This window comes from Lonchura striata, chromosome 9 (assembly GCF_050655825.1).
Source record: "Lonchura striata isolate lonStrDom1 chromosome 9, ASM5065582v1, whole genome shotgun sequence".
Lineage (NCBI taxonomy): Eukaryota > Metazoa > Chordata > Aves > Passeriformes > Estrildidae > Lonchura > Lonchura striata.
In genome coordinates, this window is record NC_140711.1 from 9070487 (window position 1) to 9096834 (window position 26348).

Below are 26348 nucleotides of genomic sequence, written 5' to 3' on the forward strand. Positions count from 1 at the left end.
GGGATGGGCAGGGCTGTACTGCAGGAGGTGCCTGGCTCAGTCCCTGTGCCTGGGAGCTGCCACAGCCCATGGGCAGGGCTCTGCCAGGGCAGCTCTGAACCTGGGCAGTGTCACTGCTTGGGAACCTGGCACAGCTCAGCCTGCCAGCCTTTTGTGCCAGGGGCTGCAGGTGGAGGTGGTGAGAGGGAAGAGTCTCCTGTAGCATTGAGATTTTTGGCTGTAAGATGAACATTGTGAGGACCTTTAGAGAAGGACCTGAAAGAGACTGAGAAACATTTTCATTGCATGATTTGATTCATAACACACAGATACTCTGACTACTTAAGCAAACTTCTGCTGTGGTATTGTTCTGTACTACTTTTCACACATTCAAAAAAACAAAAATTATTTTCAATTATCTGCTCACATTCAGCACAAAAAAACCCATTTGCCTCTGAGTCACTCCACCAATGACACTACTGATGGGGAGGAGAGGTTAAAAAGATAATTATTGTTTTATATTTCTTTCAAGTGTAAGAGTAGATACCTGTCATTTGAACTGGGGAAGACACTGTGCTGCTTCTGCCTTGTTCTCATCAGTAGAGCTTTGAATGTTGAGCCCTGCTTTGGCAGTGATAAATTTCTTTGGAGAAAAGTGGGGGGATCACTGAGCATCATTCATAAAAATGCCCCTGGGAGTTGTTTGCTGTGCTGGGGAGCTTATTCTGAAAGCAAAATCTGCATGTACAGGGCCTAGTGGAAAGTCAGGGTAGGTGCAGAACTTGAACACTGAGGGGCTTTTCTCCCCAAAATGCCATTTTTAAAAATCTGATTTCCTATTTGTGGATACTGCCTTTGGAGCTGATAGCAATGTGAACAGTTGAAAAAAAGCTAATAACTCTGGAAAAATTGCTGCATGAAAGCAAGAGGAAACCCTGGCTGTGAGAAAGGTATAGGGTTTAAAATGCACTGGGGGAAAACTGAAAGGACGTGAGCAACAAAAGAACTATCAGAGAGAGGAGTCCCAGCATCTGTGAGCCATCAATATAAAAATTTCTTTTTAGTCTTTGTCCCCACACAAGAAGAAAACTGCTGAAGGTTTGTTTGTTCTGCTTTGTTTAGTTTTTTTTTTTGAGGGAGGGGATAAAGGTAATGTCTTTACATTTGACCTTTATCCCATTTAATTAACCCTCAGACTCCTCTAATACTTAAGCAGCAGGAAAATACTTCATAAGTAAAAAAATCTAAAATTTAAATGTGCTTAGTTTGGCCGTGCAATTATCTACCCAATAGTTTGAAAAGGTTCCAGAAGCCTGATGCAAAATCCATTCAGTTTAAAGGAAGTGGACTCTGGGTTATACCTTAAAAGAGGAGAACTACCTTAGTCTGCCTATTCCCTTTTCCTCTCAATTTCCTGATTTGGAAAACTTATACACTTTGCTTCTGTCATTTAAGTAAATTCCTTTATAACAAAAACACTGCAGAGAACAATAAAGATTTAGATGAATTAACAGGTGGTGTATTCATAAATTTTTTCCCAGTAGCCAGTGCTTGGGTGGTCATCCTCTGTTCTGAAAGGTTCTGCCTGTTGCAACCATGTTCTCACATGTGTAGATGGAAGATTGGGCAGTAAATGAAGGGATTTGTTCATTTTACATCTGCTTGCTGTCTTTGTAGAAATGCAAAATGTGACCTTCTCTGTCTTTGTTGTCGTTTGTACCCTTTGTCTGGCACTGTGTGACTTGTTGATTCTCTTCCCATTTGACGTGAAATGTTGATATATGCCGAGGAAGTTTGCAAAGGAACCCTGACAAAATCCTCTGGGTCACCATAAACTACAGGACTGCATGCTCAAGAAGGCTTGCTCCATCTTTTTAAAAGGTAGGCATTGCAATTCTGAGAAGCATAATGCATATTCTCTATTTAGGTGATTTGTTTTGGCAGGATCCAAATGCAAGGTCAGATAGAATAGTCATAATTGTTATAGCACAATTCCATATACTCTTATTCTCCTAGGTCCTAGTCTTTGAACCTGGGGGGGTCTGGTGGGTTGTATTTTTGTTTTGGTTTTTTTTCAGGTTTCTGTTTATTTTTTGGGGGGGTAGGTTGTTGGTTTTATATTAGGCTATATGATTCCAAGGAAACAAACAAACAAATCTTCTTAAAAGATGTTTTTTAAAAACAAATACTTTTGTTTTTAGTGGCAACACTGAGACGGTGCTATTGAGTAATAGTGGTACCTCTCTGACTGGAGCTTCCTGTTGATATAATACACATCAGTTCTCACCTGTCCTGGAAGATTCTGCTTCTGGAGGCACAGAGACATGTTAGATATGTTTGTGTTTGTTTAGTTTGCTTTTGTAAAGCAGTTTGGAGTTGTAAACCCAAGTGCAATCAATGTTACATGACTTTCCTGTGAATGGCATAATTACATTCACATGCCAAGAGTGAAGTGCTTTGACAGTCTCGCAACAAAATTAATTCAAAGCTTTGAAGCAAAAGAAAGAAATGCAAAATCAACTATTATGTTTTGGTGAGACTAATAACATCTGAGACTCCATCGTGCTTATCCACCAAATTCTATGTGGAATGTTTTTTTATGTGCAATAGGCTGTTTACAGCAAGCCATTTAAAATAATAGCCCGTGAGACCATTCCCTGATGCACACTGCTATACCTGGAGAGCCTGCCAGATACCATCAGGAAAATGGACCATAAAAGCAATCCAAAACCTGCATTCTTAGTGGAATTTATCTGATAAATACCTTGCTAAATCCTAAGTGTTTCATTCATCTTTTTTAAGTGTGATACACTGATCTGCTTATCTGTTTAGCCTCAGTGGCAGCATTCTCTCCTGAGGTTAAAACACACAAGGAAGACACATCCATTCACTTTAATAACTGTTATCTCCCAAAGAATATGAGCTGCAGATTCATTAATTAAACATGATTGTTCTGGGGAAGGTCTCCTGATGAAGATGTATCTATGACTCACTTGGTGTCAGCAAACTCTATTTCAAATACAGTTTTTCCATTTCACCATTCTCAGTGTCAGGTAAGAAATTGTCAATAATAGAGCCTGTTTATCTGAAAGTATAATTTATAGAAGACATACAACCAATACCTTTCACGTCCTTCTGCCATCTGTAACATGCAATAATGGAATTATGGTAGATGAATAGTCCTATTTTTTTGTCATAGGACTAGAAGCTGGGAACTTTTTTGCTGCCATCAAGCTCTGTGAGAGATAGAAATTGTTTAATGCAAAATTTCTGTTTAAACCCACTACTGTGTGATTTAAAATTTTATTTTGATACCACTTTAAAAGAAAGCCACAACAATTCTAAGTTATTCTTGAAGACATTTGAAGAAAATTTTCTTAAGCAAAACACCATTTCAGTCAGAATCAAAATATTTCTATGTCAAGTGCAATATAAATCCCAGAGTCTTACTAGAAGTATCCAAATGTTTGATATTGATGTATTTCTGATGAAAAGAAGCTGCATTTCTGTGAAGTATATTTGAAGTCAGAAGAGGTTTCATCTTTTTTCCTCACCTTATATTTCACCTTATATCCTTGATTCTTTCTTATGTAGATGTCCACCTTCTGTTTCTTCATAATTTCAAATACCTCTGTCTTTCCTTTGATGTGTTTTTTTCCCTATGTATAAGGTATTTCTCACAAACTTAATTAAGCAGACCTTTATCTTCAAACTGCATGACTGGCAGATATCAGAAGCTACTCTAATGGAAGCATAAAAAAATAGAGGCACAGAATTTCAAGACTGTGCTTGAAAGTGGAAGGGCAGCCACCTACTCTGTGGTTCTAAATGACAGGGTAAATTTTCCCTTCTACCTCTATCCAGTTTAATTAATATATTCCAATATAAATAGTAAGCTGAAGGCCTCCTTTTGCTTCTTTTCAAGACCAGCAGTAACTAACAAAACCCACACAACAAGGTTGTGAGTTTATCAATGCTCCTTTAAAACCTGGGGACCACAAAGGTATCATCCATTGATGTAGCTCTGAAATTGTCCTTTGACAAGGTGAGCAGAAGGTGTTTTTTTCTATTTAAGGTGTCCTTAGACTACCTACTTGGAAAAAGAATTTGATGTATATGTGAATATGAAGTGTGTGAATATAAGGTGAATGGTCTGTAGGGTAGAAATCATTAACTCTCGCCAAGAACACAAACATCTAGTCACTGAAAATTTTGGCAGTAGCTCCACCACTGGAGAGATGGACCAATGGACCCTGTCTGTTCCTGGCTATGAGGACGTGTATTAACAGGAGCAGTAAGTTCTGGGTGTCTTCTTTTTATTTTCCACTTAAAACATGGAGATTATGTGGTTTTGTTTTCCAAAGTACTGTACTTAGACTTTCTCAAATATATTCTGTTCAGCAGCAGTATTGGGACTATGAGTTCCTGGTGGCCAACTCTCTGCTACAGTTATGTCAACCTGAGCAGAGGGAGTAGTTTCCAAGTAAAATTGCAGGTGTGCAACCTAGCAGTTCCAGAGAATCTTTTATAAAGGTAAATGCTTCTTATGCTCAGTGGAAAAAAATCAAAAAAATGGAGAAAGGTAAAAGAAATACCCAGAAATAGCTGGGGAGTAAAACATCAGCTGGGCTGGTGGGCTGTGGTGTGGTGCTGAGGCTCCAAATTTCCACTCAAAGATTCAAACTTCTCCATTTGCAAAGGAGTGACCTAAATTTTAGGTCTTTTTTGTACAGTCTTTTTTTTTTTTTTTTTTTTTTTTTTTTTTTTTTTTGAGGCTAGCTCTTGTACTTTGGGGAAAATCCTCCAGAGATACTGGTTTCCCTCTCATGTAGAAGAATGTGAATCATATGGAAAATGTACCAGGGCTGTGTGGGAGTAGTTTTTTCATGCTGAGATAGGATGCTGAGATTTAGCCCTTTCCTTTGGGACCAGATGCCATGCCTGTGTTCTGACTATCTTTGGTACATATGTGAATCTCCAAAAGGGCTCATTTATAAAAGGAGTAGAATATCTGATCTTAGATCAGTCATGTAGATCTAAGGGAAGGATTTTGCCTTGAGTGTGAATTAGTCTCAAAGACAAAATTCACAGCAGCATACTTGTTAATGAATTACAGTCTTTATTTTTAAACATTTTAGGTCTTCTTAAGTTCCCACAAGGAACTCGTTATGCTTTGCACTTGGAAGAAAATGGAGAAAATGTAAGTGGTGCTTTGGAGGGTGGGGAGTATGGTTCCAGTACAGATGAAATTGGTGCAATTTTACACATGTAATATAAATAAAGGTACTGATAAGTAGAGCATATACCATTGGTGCCTGCATGATCTAATCTGTGATATGATGCATATTTATGAACTTGAATATAATTAAAAGCTGGTGTTCCAAGTGTCAATCAGCCCAATTCATACACAGATCATTAGAGGAAATGTTTCTCTGGAAATGGCAGAGTATGTGCAGTGTGGACCTGTGTCTGCAGATTATATGATCTACCATTTCTTTATTTAGAGCTTCCTTTTATGGCTTGAGACCTGGAAAGTCCTTGAGAAGACATTGAGAAGATATTTTTCTAATTAAGTATTTTTAAGTCTTGAATGTGCATGTGAGTTTTCAGGGTTTTCTTTTTTTTTTTTCTTTTCTTAATGTGATTTACAAAGCAACAGAGGCATAATTGGTTGAATTTGGAGGATGTGTTCACAAAGTTTTGAAATAACTTAAAAATAGGCGAGATTTTCAGTATCACTAGAAATTTTACAGAAAGTCTAGGTGTACTAAATTTGCTGAAAATACTCTGGAAAATTATTATTTTGATGGGATTATGTCCTGTCATGTAATAACAGTAATTTCAAAGAGATTTAGGGCCCTGGCCAGTGAGGTAACACATTTTTATTTTCAAGGCCCATATGAGAAGCCCTTGGGATTTTTAGGGGCTCAATGGGAAGAGATGTGAACTGGGAGCCACTTGAAACTTGATGTGGACAATGTGCCCAGCACTTGTGAGGGGGGAAGATGCTAATTCTGCATCCTTTGGGAAATGCTTGCCCTGGCTCAGAGGCTGCAGAGAGTGTGCAGCTGGTGTCTGCATGAGACCAGTGCTTATGGAGGAGGAGGGAATTCATCTCACACATCTAAAATTATCTTGATTTTCATTTCAGCTTTGTGGCTCACCTTTAAGAGAAAGCAGAACATGAGCAGCTGTCCAGTGAGTGATTCTGTGCCAGCTGATGTGGAATGTAAGGTCTTTTATGTAGCTAAATGCACTGATTTAAAACATCTGCCCATATCCCTGGCTTTTCTATTTGACTGTTGTTCCATAATGGAAAGTTCTTAATGTGAGGGAGACTTTTTATCACATGGTATCATATTTTCAGAGTTATCTTTTCCTTAATTTTTAGAAGTAGATATGTATTTTCTTGTGAATAGTGACTTATATCTCTAATAACTTTAGGAGTATATTCCTATAGAATTGTGGCTGTTGAAAACTTGTATTTGTGTTTTGGGTTATTTTGTTGTTTTCTTTCTTCTATGGGAAAAATATACCTTAGATACTATATTACACTGACAGAAATGAATATAAATAGATCTGTAGAGGTAAAACGAGTAGTTTACAAGTATAATTTTGGGGGCTTTGTTTAGACATTTTTTTTCTCCTCTACGAATGACTGCAATTCCAATGTGTGTCCTGACTGTTAAAAAAAAACCAAAAAAGTGATTCCTGCTATAGGATGCACGCTCCATTTGTATGACTCTGTGTGGACCTGCTGTGTGAGGAGGGGTCTGATCCCTTCTGTTTGCTCAGTGCTAATGCCAGAAGTTTGTGGAAACTGTCCCCTTGCCCTCAAGATGCAAAGGTCATTGTTACCTTCTGCACACAGGACAGCCTAGAGAACTAGAGTAGGCATGGGTTCTAGTAAATCCAACTAAATGTAGCAAGAACTTCTATTTAAAGCTTTTTAGATGAACTCTTGTGTGTTTTTCGTTCTAGCTATGAACACAGTGTTGTGCAGAACATGAGCATACCCAAGCCCTCTTCTGTAATTTATCATTCTTATTTTAATTTGTCAGTTTTACCTTTAGGGAACTATTTTTAAAATTTCTTTAGATTTGATTTGTTAGAAGCTACCTATTTGCAGTTGATGTCTAATTATTTTTTAAGGCAAATAAGTTATGAAAATATTTATATAGTTAATAATTTAAATTATTAATGGATAATGGCTAAAAATCTAGTAAGTAACTTTAAAATGATATATGGCTTATAATCTTTAAAGGGTTATAGGTCTTTAACTACCCAGTAAAACTATAGAGAATTTACAGATCACTGTTTTATTGGTATTATAACTTAACTACTTCTTTGAACTTTCATTACTGACTGTTGAGGCCTTTCAAGGATGACAGTATCTGTTTTACCTTTTGGCTGTTACTTTTAAGAAATCTGTGATATGAAAACAATATATACATGTATTTAGGCAACAGATTGAGAAACTGAAATAACCTGAAAAATGGTAATTGAAGTGGCAAATTATTGATATTGAGAGACATATAATATCTGTATAATATACATCAAAGAGATTAATATTGTGCTGTTACTTAGTAAATGTATTTTGTAATTTTCTGCCTTGTATTGCCATAAGTGAGCAAAGAATGAATGCTGAGGTTTAATCTTCCGCTCCATCCTAGGAGTTGATTCTGGGTCCAATTTACTACCAAATGGGTGTCAACAAATGGAGTTTTTGTGGCCACAGGGCTGTGAGCAGCAAAAATAGAAAAAGGCATTTAAGTAGTGGCCATAGTTAGACATGTTCCTGCACATCTTGTTGGATTAGATCAATTGTCCTCAAAAACTTACAAGCTCAAAGTTAGTGCCTGGACTTGGTGAAGCAGCAGCAGCTGGTGCAGCGCAGAGCCCTGGGCTGGATGGCCCCAAATCTTGTGTTATGGGGCTAGAGGAGCTTCCATTGCCCAGTGGGGAAATGGAGGGATAGAAACCCTTGAGGTGGGATGAGAAAAAGCCACCTCTATTGGCAAAGTGCTGTGAGAAATGCTCTTCTGTTCTCCCAATAGCCCTAAATCAGGCTCTAGCATATTCTGTTAAATAAAATTCAAAGGGTCATTTTCTCCCAAAAGGTCACCAAGGATTTTACTATTTGTTCAAAGTGTCTTATAAAATTAACTCTGTTCTGTCTGAGAAAAAAAGAAAATTATGAATATGAAGCTGTCCATAAAACATAGTTTTTAGCTCAGAACAACACAAAAATTTCCTTGAGATAATTGTGTGGACTGTCTTCTTCAATTACTTTCAATAAAACTGAATATTTGCAGTTCATGTTATACCAACACAGTCCCAACCTGCTCGACCGGGTTTGGTTTTGAGTAGCCCATAAAATAGTCTGTGCCTTCTTTTAATACTTTTTTTTTTTTCCAATACCATTCCTCTAGCTTTTAATCTCTATCTCAAAACCAGGCAGATATAGATATCTGTAATTCTTCTAAGCACTAAACCACAGTGAGTTTTCTAAGTACTAAACCACATGTTTCATATGAAGCCATCAAGTAGGAGCAATGTTTATGTGAGTATAAAAAATTTCCATGTGCGAAGTCTCTCATTTACTGAAAATCTTCCATTCTCTGAGGCTAATGGTTGGTGCCAGAGCTTTGTGGTGTGTCAGATGTCCAGACTGACTGCATCAGGAGTTTGCTGTGGTGTCCATTTGCCAGCTGGAGGCAGAATTTCATTAATCTGTGTTAGAGGGAGAGAGGTGGGAAATGATGTTTGCTCCAAAGCTTTGATCTTTTTTTGTTAATGAGCTGGTTTACACCTCGGCTATTAAACAGTTGGAGACTTTTTTTTTTTTTCTTTTTTTTTTTTTTTGCTATGAAGCCTAAATTTGGAGTAATTCAAGCTAAGCCAAGCAACATTCTTCCACCTTCAATTAATAGGTTCTATTGCCCTATAAACTCAATAATTCTTCTTGACCATTTCTTTCTTTTTACTTCCTCCTGCCATTCATTCTTTTTCTTCTTCTTAACCTCCTTGGAATATGGAAAGCATTTGGATTTAGTAGAATGGCTTTTGCTTTCAGTTTTAAAACGCAACTTCTCTCTCTCTGCCACCCATGTGCTAACTGCATCAATTTGTGGGTTTAACCTTTTCTAAACACACATGCACAGAGAAGTCCTGCCTGTTGCCCTCATTTTTGGTGGGCTGCAGGCATGCATGGGCAATCTCAAATTACTGGATATAATTCTTGTACATTTCTGGATTAACCATTGTGTTGTAGGTTGAGGGAAGTGAGTTCAGGTTCTGCCTTGGTTCTGTTTTCTTACCTGGGGCAAAGAGGAGACTCGGGGAAATGACATCTTCACTCTGCTGTCTTCTCCTCCTTTAATAAACTGATTGAACGATGTTGATGTGCACCAGGGAGGCACCATGCCTCATTCTGGGTAGGCCTTTTCCTAATTTGGCCAGTGGTCTTTGTTGCTGTGAAAAATGGAAATCTGTCAGGAGTAAGAGGTTACGAGAGGATGTTTCTGATGACAGCATTTATTTTACCTGTGCAGCAGTGTGTCAGGTTGTCTTGTTTACCCAAGCATGATGTGCACTCTGTGTTTTTGAAGTTAAAGGTTTCCACAGTTTATTGCAATCTTGGAGCCCCACCTCTGAGTGTGTCAGCTTAAAAGTTTAGCTCTCTGGTGCACGTCCAAATCTCTGAACAGCTGTGTGTGTAAGACTGGTTTAACAGCCCCCAAAGGTGCCTTAGGTTTTGTTGAGGAGAATAAATAAATAAAATTACTTTGGAAATACAATTAGAATTAGGTCTTCTCTTTCTCATATCTCATGTAATGAGGAAAAAGTTTGGTATCCAGACTTAATATTATATTAAATTTGGCAGATCAAAGCAAAGGTGTGAAAAGTTTCATATGAGGCTATTAGAACTTTTTATTTAAAATTCAGGTGGAGCTGATGTGTGTTCAAGGTTTTATGGGGTTGAGGGACAAGAGTTTGTTGGGTTTTTATTTTTCACAGGTAAAGTTCAATAAAAGCTGAGAAAAAATCAGTTCCTCTTGCCCTTCTGAAGTTGGACGAACCAGGTGGATTTAGTTCATGTGCCTCTAAAAACCTCCAAGCAGAGAGGGGACAAGTGCCACATGACTGGGAAAGGAGTGTATGTCCATGCTGATAATCTCTGTTGGCAAAGAAGGTTGCTTCTCTCTGCAGCAATGTTTAATAAATGGATTCATGCTTGCTTGGTTATATTCAGTGCACAGCAATAGGTGTGGAAAAAACCTGAAATATTGGACCGTGTAAATTAACAATCTAAATACTAGTTTCTAATTATCAGCACAAAATTAGACATTAAATAGCATGGGAGGCATTCATTGACATCAATATTTTCCTTTAATTTTTCTGAAGTCTTGCTTTAGTGTTGACATGCTTAGTATCATGCTACTGATATTGTTTTTTTTCCATTTTCAGTGTCTTTCATTTTTAAAACATGGATAAATTTTGCACACTGAACTTAAATCTATAAATCTATTCCTTGCTGAACCATTGTATTAGTCCTACTCTTATGTCAGTGTTGTCAATAATGCTTCAAGGTCAGAGAGTCAAATGGAGGTCTCTTAAAAGAAGAAAAAAGAAGATGCTTAGAATTCTTGTGATCCTCATTCTTAGTGTATATTTGAAGTTTGGAAAAAATAACTGAGAAATAGAGATATCTATCTATATATTCCTACATCTTGCATCATGAACAGGATAGGTTTGAGAGTTTTACTTCTAATTCCCTGTGGTTTCCAGGCTTTTTTTTTTGGTCAGCAGCTATGTCTGCTTAATCAAGATTGCAATTTTCAGTTTGTGATTTTGATGGCTGAATGTACAATCTTTGTTTTTGGAGGAAAATATCACACTTTGCCAGTTGACCATGCGAGAGATGTTTAAGTTATAGGCACATTTAATGAACAAAGAAAACAAAGTAACCTGCATCCACTGATTGCCATGGTCTTTTGTGAAGAAGACCAGTATACTATAGGAGTGATAAAAGGAAAAAGGTATTAAGAAAGTGGGGAAATATGGGACAGAGGGAAAGGTAATTAGTTGTCACTCAGGTGCTCTGCTTTGTAAATGTTTTCATTGTCAGCTCTTGCAGCCATAGTTTAATAAGATTATAATAATATAAATATAATAAGTAACCTCATACACTCGTATGGGAATCTTCTATTCCAAAATACAGAGCTAAAGAATCTGATTCCTCTGAGCTGCTTCTTCTCCCACAGGACACCTGGGAGAGAAGAGGATACTCAGATCACCTCAGCATTTGTTCTTCACCTTTCACCATTCATTCTTTGAATTTTTTTGATCTACCCTCTCTTTGTCCCATCTCCTGGCACTTCAGGGAGAGGATATGAAACCTTCAAAACACAGTTGCCACTATTGGAGACTTCATATTCTCAGCACCCTGTCAGCATAATCTTAATAGCCTGATGCTTATAACATGGTTGCTGAGGTGCTGTGTTATCACAAGAGCTCTCTGTATAGGTGAAGCAAAAAGAAAATCTTCTCCATTCTTCAACCAAAAATAATATTTACACTATTTACACTTTGCTAAATGATCTCTCAGTATTCATTTTTCAGGCATTGTAAATTCCAAGCCTGGGAACACAGAAGAATGGCCTAGGTAGAGATTATCAGATGCATTTCAAACCTTTTGTTCAGCTGTCAGACCATCTGAATGAAGATGGTTTGGTGTCAGGCATCCTATTACAGCTACTTCATGCTTAGACTTGTTTCATTTGTTCCCTGGGTGAAGCTGGCAGGAGTCACTGCAACATGAATGCTCTTGCACCTGGAATCCTGAGCTTTTGCCCAGAAAATCTGCACAGAACCCCTGTGTTAATAAAATAGCTCACATCCTGCTTGGTTCATGCTATTATTGATATCATTAATATCAATGGCAGATTAAGCTTCTGTCTTCAAAGCAAGATAGTTTTAATTATGGTTGAAATTCTCCTCTGTACGTTAATCTATAACATTTTACTTTGAAGTGATAGTGTGTCTCTGGGTGCCATTTTCAGATCTGAATATATTGTCCTGTAAAGCCCACTAAGCTGCTTCATGCCCATTTATTGCCCTAAAGAATTGATTCCGTCCCCTCAAGCACTTCCTTATTTTTTGAACGTGTGCCTTTGTAGACTTTACAAGATGTGTTGCCACATTAATCACTATAAATTCCAGTGTGTGCTTAAGGTCTTTAATGTTTGGTCCCAAGAGGCTTCACATGTACTACGTGAATTAAGAGCTCTTTAGACACTGAAAAACGTGCAGAATAAAGACATTCCATAGAACTTGAAGCACTTTGAGCAGTGGTTTGTGCTCTGTAAGTGCTGCTCTGCCTCACATTCCTCCATTTGTAGCAGTGCTTTTGACACTTTCTTGGTAAATTTGGCTTCCACGCTGTGTAATTAATTTAAACAGTCATCTATGCCTGACTGAAAACTTTTGATGACTTAATCTTTTAATAAATAAATCCGATTGTCTTAAATTCCAAAGCAAATAAGACAAGAAGTATTTGAAGGTCTGAACTGCGTTTTTCTCCAGTGAGATCTATACACTGGTGCTCTGCTTAAGAACAGGACAGGACATATCAATCAGAAATGCAGATACTGATTTACAGGGTATTCAATTAGAGACCTGTTTTAGAGAGGAGAAATGAACTGAGCATTCAGCTGACCACAGTGTGCTCTTTGAGAATTCATTACTTGCTGTGTTGGAAAACTAAGTGGTCAAGGAAACTCACAGTACCTGTCAGGGTTGCTGTTTCAGAAAAACCACTTGCCTCCGTCAGCACGGCTGTTTAGATAAACCGATCACTTCTCTAATCGATTCTGAGTGCTGAAAAGTTGCCATGGATACAGGATCCTGCAGCAATCAAAACAGAAGGTAAGTTTAGAATTGGAAGTGACAGATTTATTCATCACATACTTAACAAGCCTTTGAAGGGAAAGAGCGAGTTTGTCAGAGTCCTTAGGCTGTGTATAAAAAGATTGTGGAGAAATACTCCGAGAATTGCCAATAGGCACTTCAGGTGGAGAGGACTGGGTAATATTTGCGTTAGAAACATTGCACAGATATGTTTGCTTGAAACTCTTGCTCTGGATGCCAAAACCATCAAAGTCTGCAAGCCTGTTGTCATTTATCTTCAGTCTCTCAGTGAATGGTCAGCTGCAAATTTCTGTCTTGTTGGTGGAGGGTTTCAAACTGTTCCAGACTCAGCTTAGTAGGCAAGGAATGCAGGGCAGCTACTTCTGAAATCAAACCTTTGGATCCTTCTCTCATTCAAAGGAAATTTCAGAAAGTGAGTTTTTAATGTCTCCTACTAAAAAATGCTAGAATCCTGCAGAAGAATTGATTGGATTTCTGTGTGATCCTGCTGAGCTGCCTTCTGCTGTCCTGTTTTATTATTTTCTGAGTTTAGTTCAGGATTTTTCAGCTGGGTGTTGCAGGAATGTCACCCCTTCATTTGCTGATGATGCCATGTCATGCTTTGGCATACAGGACTCAGTCCTCAGAAATTCATTCACTTCTATGAGTGAGATGGGAAAAAAACCAACAAAATCTCCTTTAACTGTGAAAAGTCATGGAAGACTAATTAAAATGACCAAAAGTAGAGAGAAGTGTTGCAATTATTTCATTCTCCTGGGTAAGCTCCTTGCAGTCTTAGAACTGTGCTGAAATTAATTTTCTCTCTTAGTCCTTTCAAACTTCTCAGAAATCACCTCTCCCCCTCCCACTTCTCTAAACTGAATGTATATTTAATAAGAAGACATGCAAAACCAAACTCATTTCCTGGTTTCTCCTACGTATAAACATACAGTGCTAATTGAATTTTTTTTGTAAATCAATGTTCACAGAAAAATAAAGCATGTTTCCTTAGTTCAAAGCATGTCTGGGTTGGAGGGTTTTGAGTTCAAATCAAGAAACCTCTGTGCATTATATAAACATGCAAAGAAGGCCAGTATAATTGATAGATTGTTTTGTTTTCTTTTCTTTTCAACCTGGGGCTTTCTAGTAAAACTTAGAGATTGAAATTCATTTGGAAAAAGCCAAGAGAAAGCATTCAGTGAATCTGTGTGCAGTAACCCAGCTGTGTTTGGCTGGCCTCTCATGGCAGAGATCTGCAGAGAGAACAGGAGCAGGAGTTAAAGCTCAAAATGGATGTTGGAGTGCTCAGACTGATTGTCTCCCAGGCAGGGTGCTGTGCTGCTCACTCACGTGTTCCCTGGAGATGCTCTCCAAAACGAAAAGGTTCTTATTTCACTGCTTTTAGGAGTGCTTTTGCTTTTGTTTAGCAATTCAACTCTTGTACCTTCTGTGATCACAAAATTGAATTGGTTTTCCCCAGAATCTTCAGTCTGTGGATCTGAGTAATGCATCATTCAGTACTTATGTCTTTAAGCTCACATGGCTATTATAAACTTAAACAATGTATTCCATTACTAGAGATAAATAATGAAACAAAATTTTGTTGCAATTCAAGTGGATCTGGCTTAATTAGTATACTACTATGTCTTCCTCTTCAGCATTCTGAGGGTTACAAGTTAAAAAAGTCCATCTCACAACAAAAAGTTTTCCTAAAAAATATGAGGGTTTTTTTTACTACTATATGTGAAGCTAGATTCACAAACATTTTGATGCTGCCCAATATTCTTTTGCCAATCCTCAAAACTCCAAAGGTATGCAGAGGAGTGTGATTTATGGTGCTCTTCTGTATCCTCTGTTTCTTTCTCCTGTGTTTCAAACAGTCACAGAGGAAGAACACCACCTTATGGCCTTCAGAATCATAAAAAAATGAATAGCCAGCTTTTGGTGGCAGGCTGGGGAGGGATGGAATCCTCAAAACACCTGGAATGCATTTCCCAAAATATTAATCCTATGAGTAATTTCTAAGAATTTTGAGAAGAGTTAAAGAGTTTAATGCTCCCAAGACAGTTGCATGGGTGGCTTTTAAATTATGCCTTTTATATCCTTTTTGCTTCTATAACTGCAAAGAATCATTGTTGCAGTTGTCCATTCCAGCTCCTCTGTGAGCACTGCTGGTCTGTCCTGTTGCACAGGCAGCCTTGTTAGTGTAAACTAATGTTTTCTGGAATGTCTGAAGTATGTGAAGAGACATGGTGCTAGAAGGTTAAATTTGAACCAGACTTGCAGTCTTCTATGGAATTTCATTTGTGAAGGTTCAATATTTTAGGCTACTCTGCTTAACCTGGCCAAATCTGTCCAAATTCTTCATGTACAGGGGAAGAGGAACCATGGCAAGAGTTGCTCTCAATTTTGCATCTCAGTTCTCAGTAGCTTATAAATGATCACTTATTTATAAATAGATTTTGTTGTATTTCCATTTATAATTAACACTCTAAAATCTAATACCTACTTAAGGAATGATGTCTTAAAAAAAAAAATCTATGTTCAGGAGGAAATACATTGTTTGAATGACAGTTTTCTTGGATAAGCAAACATGAGAGAATGTTACACGTCACCATGCACAGCATGTAAGGAAAATGCATGTGTAGTATTTGATACAGGTTAATCTTTATGTTATAAAATGAAGTAATTTTGCCTCACTACTTAGATCTACAGTAATGTTTCCCAGTTATTGCAGTAGCATGTACAGAATGACCTTATTAGAATAGAAATCCTATTAGTTCTTTGTACCAAAGTTACAAATCACAAAGAGAGTTGCACTAGAATATACTGGGGTAGACACTCAAAACAGAAACTGAATTGAAAACTGAATTTACCTTACTTTGGCTATCCTATAGGTATAATAGTTGATGTATGTAATTATTTTTCTGTCTGTATCCTTGGTAGACTTTATAAAAGGTTTAAAATAAGAGGTCTGAGATCAAAATTAATTTTACTCTCTTTATACAACATGCAGTAAAGCCATTTTAGCAAACATGAAAACTGAGGTCCTATCATGGGATGTAGTTGTATAAATTACCTCATGCATCAATTACTTTTCTAATTTTTTTCATGGCAACTCATGATAAGTTTCAATTTAGAAGTACTGTTATAGTATAATATTTCTGAAGAGAGGAAGGAAACTATTTTATGCTGAGGAATGGGCTATAATTCCTGAGAATGTAATGGCATTGTCCCTTGAAAACCTCAAGCTGAGATACAACAGCTTGCTTCCTGCCTTGGCAGGCTGCTCTAAGAGCAGGGGGCTGAAGTGGCCACTGGTTTGAGCTGCACTGAGTTTGATCATAAGTTCAAACTCTTGACAAGTTTTGATTTATAGCCATGCAGGTTCAGGAATTAGGAGAAGGCAGAGAGCTGCTCCATTAAACTCCATTGTGTCTGGTTTTGTACTTTGCCCTCTGAAGAAGGCTGCTGAAAAAAAAAGTGTTGGGAGTTCTATATCCATGCTGATCTTTTTGTGGGGCTGTTTCAATAGAGTAGCATTGGAATGGAAAATTCATCCTGACAAATGAGTGAGCCATCTATTAATTCTGCCAGGACTGCAATCTATTGCTCCAAAACTAGAATCTCTAAAGGTATGAAACTCATTACCTCTTCAAGCTGTCAAGTACAACTAAAATCTAAATTTTTAAACCCTTTTTTTCCCCTGACACTGATTTCCTTTATGGGTGAACTTATTTAATGCTCTTTGCAAGGCACTGAACTGAAACCTAGGTTTCTGGAGAGTTTCTCAGAGTTGCAGGTCCTGGTTAACAGCAGGATGATGCTCATTAGTATGACATTATTTTATTACTAGATAATTAGGCTGATAATACAATTCAGATCTTGATCACTTTGATAACAGCAAAGAATGAAGCTGATAATTAGAAACTCTAATTTGTTAAGTGGATATTTGTTCACAGAGCCTAGATTGACTACCAAAAAAATTTCAAAAATAGTTTTCTGTTTTTCATTCCCTTTTCATTTTGGTGGTTCAAAACCACTAAATGGACATGAGACTGACCACCTAAATTTGAAGGAGTAAAATATGGTTGGCATATGGAGTCACTAAATGATTTATTGCCTATTAAACTATCAATGACTAATTTTATATTCTTAAGATAATACTAATGGGCTCTTTAACAAAATGGATCAAAGCATTTAATTCTGGGGAAAAAGAAATCACTAACACTATTGAATATATATGATGTAAATGTAAAGATGAAATTGAGGTAAACTAATCACTCAAGGCTTCAGCCTGTCAAGCTAATTTTATGCTTTAAAAATTGTTTGCCCAAAATTTTTTCTTTTCTCTAATGAGAAATACTTCCTTTAAGTCTCCTGTTTCAATGTATTCTGGAGACATGAAAATTATTCAATAAAAGATTTTGTGATCTGCAAAAGTTCCAGGCTGGTTTGTATTTGGACATTCAACCATAGTCTGTGCTGGTCACTTTGCTGTGTGGATTTCCCTCTTCACTGACTTTTGCCAGTGCTCAAAGTGGTGTGTTAGAATTTCATTTATTCATTGTTGAATAAGGAATGGCACATACCCGTAACACTTTAATTTCTTCCTGTTAGGGGAAGAGCCATAAGAATTCCTCCTGATGCTAATTTAAAAAAAAAAATGTTCATTTGTATAGATTGTTCGCTGTTTAGTCTTTGAATATTTAGCAGCAGAAAATTACTGGCAGGAATTGTTACTGACACAGCAAATTTCAAACTGACACTAGAGAGCATTTGTGGGAAATATGTCTCACAGCTGGAGTAGGAAGATTGAGTAGAAAATCATCACCTTAATACTCTGTGATCTGAATGGGTAAAGAAATCAGCATGTTTTGAATGTCTAAAAAAATTAGTGAAGAAAAGGCAGCAGAACAAGTGGCTTTTACCTGCAAGATAGCTTTTAAACAGCATGGAACTGCAAGTAATGAAATAATCTAACAGGGAAGTCCTAAAGAGATCTCTCTTCTTCTGAAATTTGGTATTAAAAAATGCAGGTGACAATGTAGGCTTGGTTGTTGGATGATTATCTATAAGTCAAGAGATATAAAAAAAATTCACTGCTAATGGACGTGTAGCTGAGGCACAAAATTTATGCTTGTTAAATACAAAATTGGTCACATGAATGCAAGTATATGAATTAGAATTTATAGATTTTCATGTGCAATTTCTGTATTTTTTGCACCACATACATTGCTAAATCATGAGTGGAACAAAGCATGCAAATGCCTTATTTCCATAAGACATAAGCTTTGCTTTTCTTTTCTCTTCCCCCTTTAACAATTAGCAAATGCAAATAATAAAAGAAACAGAACATTTACCATGAATTAATGGAATTACAGAAATGTTGGACCAGGATAATTAGAAAAAATTGGAAATGTATTGTGTAGTTTCAATATATCCATGGTACAGAAGAACATTGTTTTGTTTGTTTTTCTCCTGCCTGAACATTATCATCTTTATGTCCTTCTGGTAGTATAAAGAAGGTCTCAGACAGGTTTGCCCTTGATTTTAAAAAGTTAAGAACCAAAATGAAATAAAAGGACCTTGATAAAGAGTTATTAAAACTTTCCTGTCTTCTAGAAAGCCACACTTCAAGTATTAAAAGTGATGCTTTGCATGCATTTCCCCAGTGGTTTTGGCTGATATTTCAGAGTGGTGTGGTGAACTGGAGCTGACACACAGCCATCTTCACAATTTTACATCTCATTTTAAACCAAATTGGACTACCTTGGATGTGGATTGTCCCATGGAGTTGAGCACTCTTGTGTTCCTGATGGAGCAGAGTTCCTGTAAAATGAGACACAGCCTGAGCTGGCTTTGGCCAGCTGAGTGGAGGATGTGTTATTTGCTGCTGCTCACACAGGACAGCTGCTCTGTAATTAGAAGTCCAAGCCCAACTCCTCATTGTTCAACTGAAAAGAAGAAACAATTCTTGTCTGGCTTTCAGTTGTGCAGTGTGAGGTTTAATTCCTCTTCTATCATTACCTGAAAATTCAAAGGTTTTCAGGAATATGCTCTCTGACTTGGTGAGGTTGCCTGCTATAAATCTCCTTTCATTGCAAGCTACATCTAGTCATTATTAAGGCTGCTGGTGGCTGTGTTTACATTGGAAGTACAGAACTTCATAAGTATTTCAAGAAAATATTGCCATACTACTTGTGCTTCCGTTTGCAGAACTTGATTTGTTTTCACTGGGCCCTAGATTTTTTCTCCAGATTTGCTGTACAGACCCTGAAATTCATTAATCACAGGTTAGCTCTGGGGTGCTAAACCCAACTTCACAAGGGAGTGGAAAGTGTGGAGTGAGAGACAGGATAATTTTACTCTTGCTAATAGCTCTTAGATAAAGCAGTTCTTAAAGCAACAGATTTTTATTTTTTGTACTAGTAAGTTTCTTGTCTTTTACCATTCTTAACAAAAGGGTAGTTCTTGGTTCTCTTAGTTCAACTGAGCTGGATGCCAGAGGAGTTTGAAGTTTTCTGCATGCTAATATTGAATGAAATGTGTTAATTTTCTTTGCAAAATAAAGTGCTCTGCTATATGTTTCAATCTGTCTTTCATCTGGTATATAAACATATATTATCAGTGTTTAATGAATGCACCAAGATATTTCTCTTAGAAATGATAACTATAAATAATTCAAATACTCAGAAATAAAATTACTATGGCTTGCCTTGTGCTTTCTCCCCAGCAAAGTGACACCACGGGAATATATGGGTAGGGAATGCTGCTTGTTAATGATATGTCACAGTTGAGACTGTCACAATACAAAGCAGCCCTCCATTTTCAGAAGGCTTCAAACCTGTTTTTATTATAGCATGCATGCTTTTTATACATTCTTACAAAGCTCAGAAGTTTATACTTTACTCATTGGCCATGAGAGACTAAGAAAGTGCTTATTGGAATAGACAGTTGTAGGTTTCTCTTATTTATCCTTCTTTCTTTCTTGGTTTCTATGTCAACGACCTTGGTAGAAAATTCTTTCAGGGGTAAACATGTATCCTCTTATCAAACTTCTCTCTGGCTCACAGAAGTCACTGTAAAACCTCTTCCACAATGATGGACAAAGGATTTCATTTCCTCTACACAGGAATCTAAAGAATGTCAAATTATGAAAGAGCAGCTAATACATTCTGATTTGCCAATAGACCCCCAAAACCAACATAAGAGGGTAAAAACTGTAGAGAGCAACAGGCTTGAGCTGTTTTAACCCATGAACTCTTTCACAGTGACATGGGCTGCCCAGCATCCTGACAGAGAGCCTGTTCTGGAGACTGGTATGGCAATCACCCTGGAATTGTGATTCAATTGCATATTGCAGCTGACATATATCTCTATCTTCAAGTATAATCTACCTTTATGCAAGATATTTTGTACAATTCCACCAAATCAGAAATCTGGTGTTACATTGCCTATCTTCAAATCTGTAAATTTTCTATTAAACAGTACACCTTACACTTTTAAAATATCTAAAGGAGCCTGGTCAGTGAGCACTGGCCTCTGACAAATACTGCTAATAGGGGTGGTCTTGCTAGAGTGATTTTTCTAAGGGAAATAATATCTAGGCATAAAATAAATGTTCATCCTATGTAATTGTTTAATGTCCAAAGTGGCACTAAAAAGCCCTATTGCTTGCAGGCTAATGGTCAAGTGCAGGCAAATGCAGCGTGTTGAAGGACAGGGATGGGAAATTGCCCCTCATGGAATGAGAGGGCTGAGGGAGAAGCAGAGCATTTCAGTGAGGATGTGAGAAATACATGCAATGACTTTCAAGAAAAATGAATCTAGCAAATAAGCTTAGAACTGCTGCCAGAGCTAACATTGCTGATGGTTTTACAAGACAGAAAAAAAAGAAATAAAGGAAAGCAAATGAATTCTTTTTTGACAATACTCAGATTGGTATTATAATTTTTGGGACCTATTTGCGTAGTTTTGTTTCTAAACTATGACCATATTAAATCAATTCTTAATATTTTTTGTTGATTTTCTACATTTCTAGGCCTTTTAATAAAAGGAGGAAAACAATATATTACTCCTCTTTAAGTCCATTCTCCATATTTCTACCTACTACTTTGTAATTAGGGTGTAAGAATGTTGCTTGGGACCTAAGTTAGATAGTGAAATATTGCTGCTGATATTGTTCTAGAAAAAAACAAAATATGCATATATATGTGTATGTATAAAACATATACAAATTGCAGGTCAAAATATTATCATTTTCCTTTTGTCTTCTGTGGATTGAAAAGATACTGTAATGAGACTGGTGCTTCTCAGTCTACTTCAGTGAGGTCTCTCATTTTGTTAAAAATAAAGTATCTTCTGGGGAAAGGAAATGCAGCAGATCCTGATGTTTTACCTAGCAATGAATAATTCATGTACAATGAATGGAAGCTAAAATACCTTCTTTACAAGTGAAAATACAAACAACACTTTCCCCTTTGAAAAAAGTGTGTAGCTACAGAACTTGGGATACCTTGAAACACATAAAATACTGTATAACACATAATAGTTTTGTTTTGCATTTGGTTTTATTTCAACCGTATGTGTTTGTTACTTTTATGATGTTCACACAAGGTGGATAGAATAATACTGTAACTTTATCACAGATCAGGTTGATGTTTTTGTTTTAGAAAAATCCCTTTGCTTGCCAAAACCTCTTGTTGATCCCAGTGTGTGAGGTGGGAGGGTAAGACAGACTTCAGAGAAGCCAAAGGCCATTTATCTGCATCACACTGTTATCTATATGTGCTTTTTGACAGGGTCCTTTCCTTACATGCTGATTATGATATGAATCATTATGAGACATTTGTATCCTCTTAGCTCCCTACTAAACAAGCTTTTACAAGGGCAACTTTGGTGTGATTCCTGATGTCCTGTGTTGCTGGGAAATGAAGTAATTTCATGTCTTATGAATACTCGGTGTAGGATATGCTATGAAAAATATCCTTAAAAAATCTGTTGAAAATACTTACGAAGTATTTGAAGACCCATAACTCTGTAACTGACTACCACAAATTATATTAAAGAAGGAGAATGAAAAAAGTAATTCTTTTGCTGATGGAAGTTGGCAGATGTATCACTCATTTTCTTAGTGAAATGGATTCAGCGGAATTAATGTTGGACATAAAACTTCCTTTGAGAGGCAAAACTGCTTAAATTGCAACCTTATAAATATGATAGGTCTTCCATTGGAAGAGGAGTGAAGATTTCTAATAAAATAGAGGCTTAACTGGAAAAGTGCTTTAAATGTGTGCAGGAGAGGGTCCATCCATTTCCAAGAACCAAACCTGGCACTCGTGTATATCTCAAACCCTGCTGGTGTGGGCAAACACATCTTGTGGGCAAACACAGCTTTTCTGATGTTTTCTGTGGGCAGCACTGATTTTGTTTGGGAAGATTGATTTTTTTTTTATTTTAGCTTCAGCTGTTGCAATTCTTCCTTTCAATCTAGAGTTAAATTTTCAGACTTTTGCTGCAAAACACAGCCAAGGCCCTTTTCCCATGAGTAGGGATCATTATTCTGCTCTTCTCCAGCCCAAATAACTATCTCCCTTATGTGAAGCAGCTGCTTCTATTTTAAGGGTGTTTCTGACCAGGTACTGAGCTCTTGCCTTGCTATTAATATTATTATTTCATTTAATAGTGAAGCAACTACTTGGCCCAAGTGTCTTATTCTCCCTTTTGTTGAGGAATAATTTCATCCCTTTGGAAATGGGTGTTTTTAGGAGAGCAGGTGTGCTTATACAGATCATACAAGGATGGTCTGGGGCAGAAATGGTATCTTTGTTAAAATAATTGCTCTCAGGAAGCTGCCAGTAGGCACAGAGAATTCAGAGAATTGTGTGCATCAAGATGAGATTGCTAGCATTTACATGAGAGTTTGGGCATTTTTTTTACCAAAGCTTTCTTTTTTTCTAAGACAATTTTGTTTTGTGCTGTTCAGCCAAACATATTTCTTATAGGCATTGATAGATGTGGTAGAATTGTCTTCTTCAAAGGGATCTTTTTGAATTTGATGAATTTCTTTTTTTTTCCTAATTTTTTTCCTTTTTAAAAGTTGTGGGAGGCAGGAACTTAATCATCCAAACAATGATTTTTATGTAGGCAATTAACATTGCAGTGGTTGCAGTGGCTGCACCTGAGCAACAGGTGGGCTCAGGGTTTCAAAGTTTACACAGGTGGTGTCAGGTGTGATTCAAAACTTAAATCTGTGTTTGATTTTTTATTTGTAGCCTGGACTAAATATGTGTCAACTGTCTATGCCAATCTTCTTTAGAAAAGTCAAATTGGTTCTCTTAACCAGCCACTGTTTTGTTAAAAAACACCAAACCAGACCTCCTCATGCATTTTTGGATGTTTAAAACTGTAAAGTGTCCTTAGCACCTTAGCTGAAGTCCATTTACTTCAGTCTTCTTTTGTAGTTCACCAGGTGACTTTGAGCACAGGCTATCAAAATGATGTGCCTGGCAGGATAAAGAGGTGTGCAGCTGGAAAATGAGGGTATTCAAGTGCATCCCACTTGGCCTGGGAGCTAGCAGGAATCTCAGATTTGGGAAGTGAGCCAGTACCTCACTCAGAAATCAACATGGGTATGGCAACAACAAGGAAGACTCACCAAAGAATTTGTTATTCCTTTCTTTCCTTTTTCAAACATAAAATACCACCAGAGTAACTTTGTCTCTGCTCCCTCAAGGACGTGCTCATTATTATTCTGTGTAGGGTCAGGACAGAAGGAGGTGGGTTATGCTGTGTTTAACAATGGGCCTGAAGAACTTAACCAAATCAGACCAAGGATAAAGGAATCGATAGTAAGAGACAAATAAAATAAGCTGTGCTGCCTTCTGAATATCATATTAGTGTCACACGTTTTCCTTTCTGTTTTGTGAAAGAAAATCTCTGAGCTCATATAAATGTCTGTTTGTTTTTCAGGTGTGGTGGTGCTCAAGAGTTCTCCCTCTTTAATGCCAGAAAATTGAAGGCAGACAGAGATGGATGGGAGAAAAAGCAGAATGCAGAAATAAGTGGGATAAAATTAAGAATCCAGGGTTTGGTATTAGCTATGAGGAAATTAAAAGGGGATCAACAGAATGAAAAGACACCCCCTCCTTCTCTTTCCCAAACAAAAAAAAAATGCCACTAGTAATGACAAAAAACTCTAGTGGCCTGTACATTCCAGTAGTTATAGGGTAGCCAGAGTATATTGTTGTATTTGACAAGGTATATTTAATAATAATGATAGAAAACATCTAGGTCCTGTCAAGGAATAATTGACCCTATTGCAAAGATAGAAATTGGAAGAGTGTGTAAATCCTAGGGCATCAGTGATATTGTGGTATCATGGCCTAAATATAAGTGTAGGCACAGCTTCCTATTCAGTCAGGACTTCTGTATATCCCTATTCTTCCTGCTTTTTCCTTTGCTGTGCTTTGGAAACTGAAAGGCTTGTGGCTGCTTTCTTTTTGTTACTCTTATGATTTTACCAGTGAAAACACAACTCCCTTTTTTAGCTTTTTAATCCAGTCATTTAGATCTGCATGCAGTGGTTCACAGACAGCATGGGAAGTTTCAGTTGAAAACAACCCATGTTGAGTTTTTAATGTTTTCATTGAATTGTCAAACTGGGTGAATTCATTGGTGTATCACCAAGTAACATTCTGAAAAAATTCATAGACATGTTTAGTTTAAAATTTCCAGAGAAAGGGGATAAAAATGTCTATTTTTACTGTATTTTTGCCTTTATTGCCATGTAAAAAAGTTTCCATACTCCCTATAGATCATATTTTGTTGCAGTAAGTCTAGGTTCCATGAAAAGCAACAATTTCTGGGTAAACATGTAAAAGATTCTTTACTCCCCCAGTTCAGAAGTTTAATTCTCTCTCCTGGACAGCCACTTTTAATTGCAGAGCTGCCCATTTGTTGTGTTCCTGACCATGAATCCTGCATAAGGCCAGGATTTCTGACTTCATAGAAATAAATTTAACACTGCTGACTTGAGAGGCATCACTGAATTTTGCTGTGAGAGGGTAAACAAAAGTAGTAAGGAAACAAAATATTGTACAATGGATTAAAAGGGTCCAGAACCCCAAAATGCTCATGCCTAATAAAAAAGGGATGAGACTACTGAAGAATACAGAATAATCTGGCTTCATGTGGAAGGTCACTCTGCTAGCTATGTGGTGCAGAAGAGACTGATTTGAGAGCTGTCTGCCAGAGAGCAGGGAAGAAATGAAAGGAAACTTCCTGCCCGTACAGCTGCAAACATCTGAGAAGGAGGAGTGGGGAGCCACCCACTTGTCTAGAAATGCCTTTCAAGAGTCCTTTTGAAACGGTGCACTTGGGAGAGCATTTACCTGAACAAGAACAAGAAATCCCTAATTGAACTGCCAGAGGCTGTTTCTTGACAATGCAAAGCATTTTACTTTTAGCCTTCCCCTCTTCTGGTGCTGATTGATAGATAGGTTGATTCTGCAGTTGCCACTGTAATAGAAATCATCACAATAGTATCAAGTACAGTTTGGAGAAGGTTTTCATTCTCTTTTCAGTAACTTTATCAAGATCAAACCAAACCAATTGGCTTAAAAACACTGGAACAATTTAGCAACAAATCCTTGTTTGCATAGTTTTGATTTATGTAAATCATCAAAAAATTCAAATGGTAATAAATCTTAAAACAAAAGTTAGGTTTAGTGTGAAGTAAAAGCATCCAAATACTGATATTCATTGAAAAGTTACTTTGAGTTAGCTACCTATCATGGGCCTAGTTGTATATGTATATATAATTTAATTAATTTCTTGCTATCTGTAAGTTTCTATTTTAAAAATTACTGCTACTGCAACTGATTTAGTTGCTACTGTGACTAAACACATGAGATTTTAAGGACAATATTTCTGCTTTGCGCCTGGGTCTTGAGTATTGTTGTCATTAAAACTGCAAGTTGGGAAAAGAAAATCTGTTCATGAAGAAAGAGCCATCCATCTAGGTGCCACACACTCAGAGTTTGCACCAGTTTGCACAGACTGTTCTCACTGAGCCCAGCCTTGTTCACATGTGCTGCATTTAGTATCAGCTGATGCATTATATATAAATATGTTGTACTTTTCTATTCGTTGTCAGACACCTACAAATTTACTTTATTAATTTTAATGTTATTACAAGAATACTGTATGTGGAGCTTTTGTTGACTTTGTTCATTGCTTTCACAGCAAGACTCTTCATGGAAATCATTAAAGACTCAATGAATCTTACAGATACCATAATGTGAGTATGTTCTCATCTTTCTTCCCAAAGGTGGTGGCCCCTGCTGAGTATGTAAACAGAAATGCAACCAAGTGTTGGCTACAAGAAATGATGAAATAAATTGTTTAAACAGCACCAGGAGTTTGGGTGAACCAGACTTTTTTCTGCCACTGAT

At 37.1% G+C, this 26348-nt stretch overlaps 1 protein-coding gene across 39 annotated transcripts in view; it reads left to right on the forward strand.

Annotated features, from left to right (window-relative positions):
• The window catches only part of LOC146766630 (uncharacterized), a 250204-nt gene continuing 223856 nt past the window's right edge, over positions 1-26348 (forward strand). For 18 of the 39 annotated variants that reach the window (XR_014957178.1, XR_014957180.1, XR_014957176.1 and 15 more), the window contains exon 1: positions 3-26194. The gene's annotated coding sequence lies outside the window, so the exon portion shown is untranslated. Of the gene's footprint in view, positions 26195-26348 lie in introns of all 39 variants that reach the window. The other 21 variants (XR_014957185.1, XM_085587123.1, XM_085587124.1 and 18 more) reach the window with 10 other exon arrangements.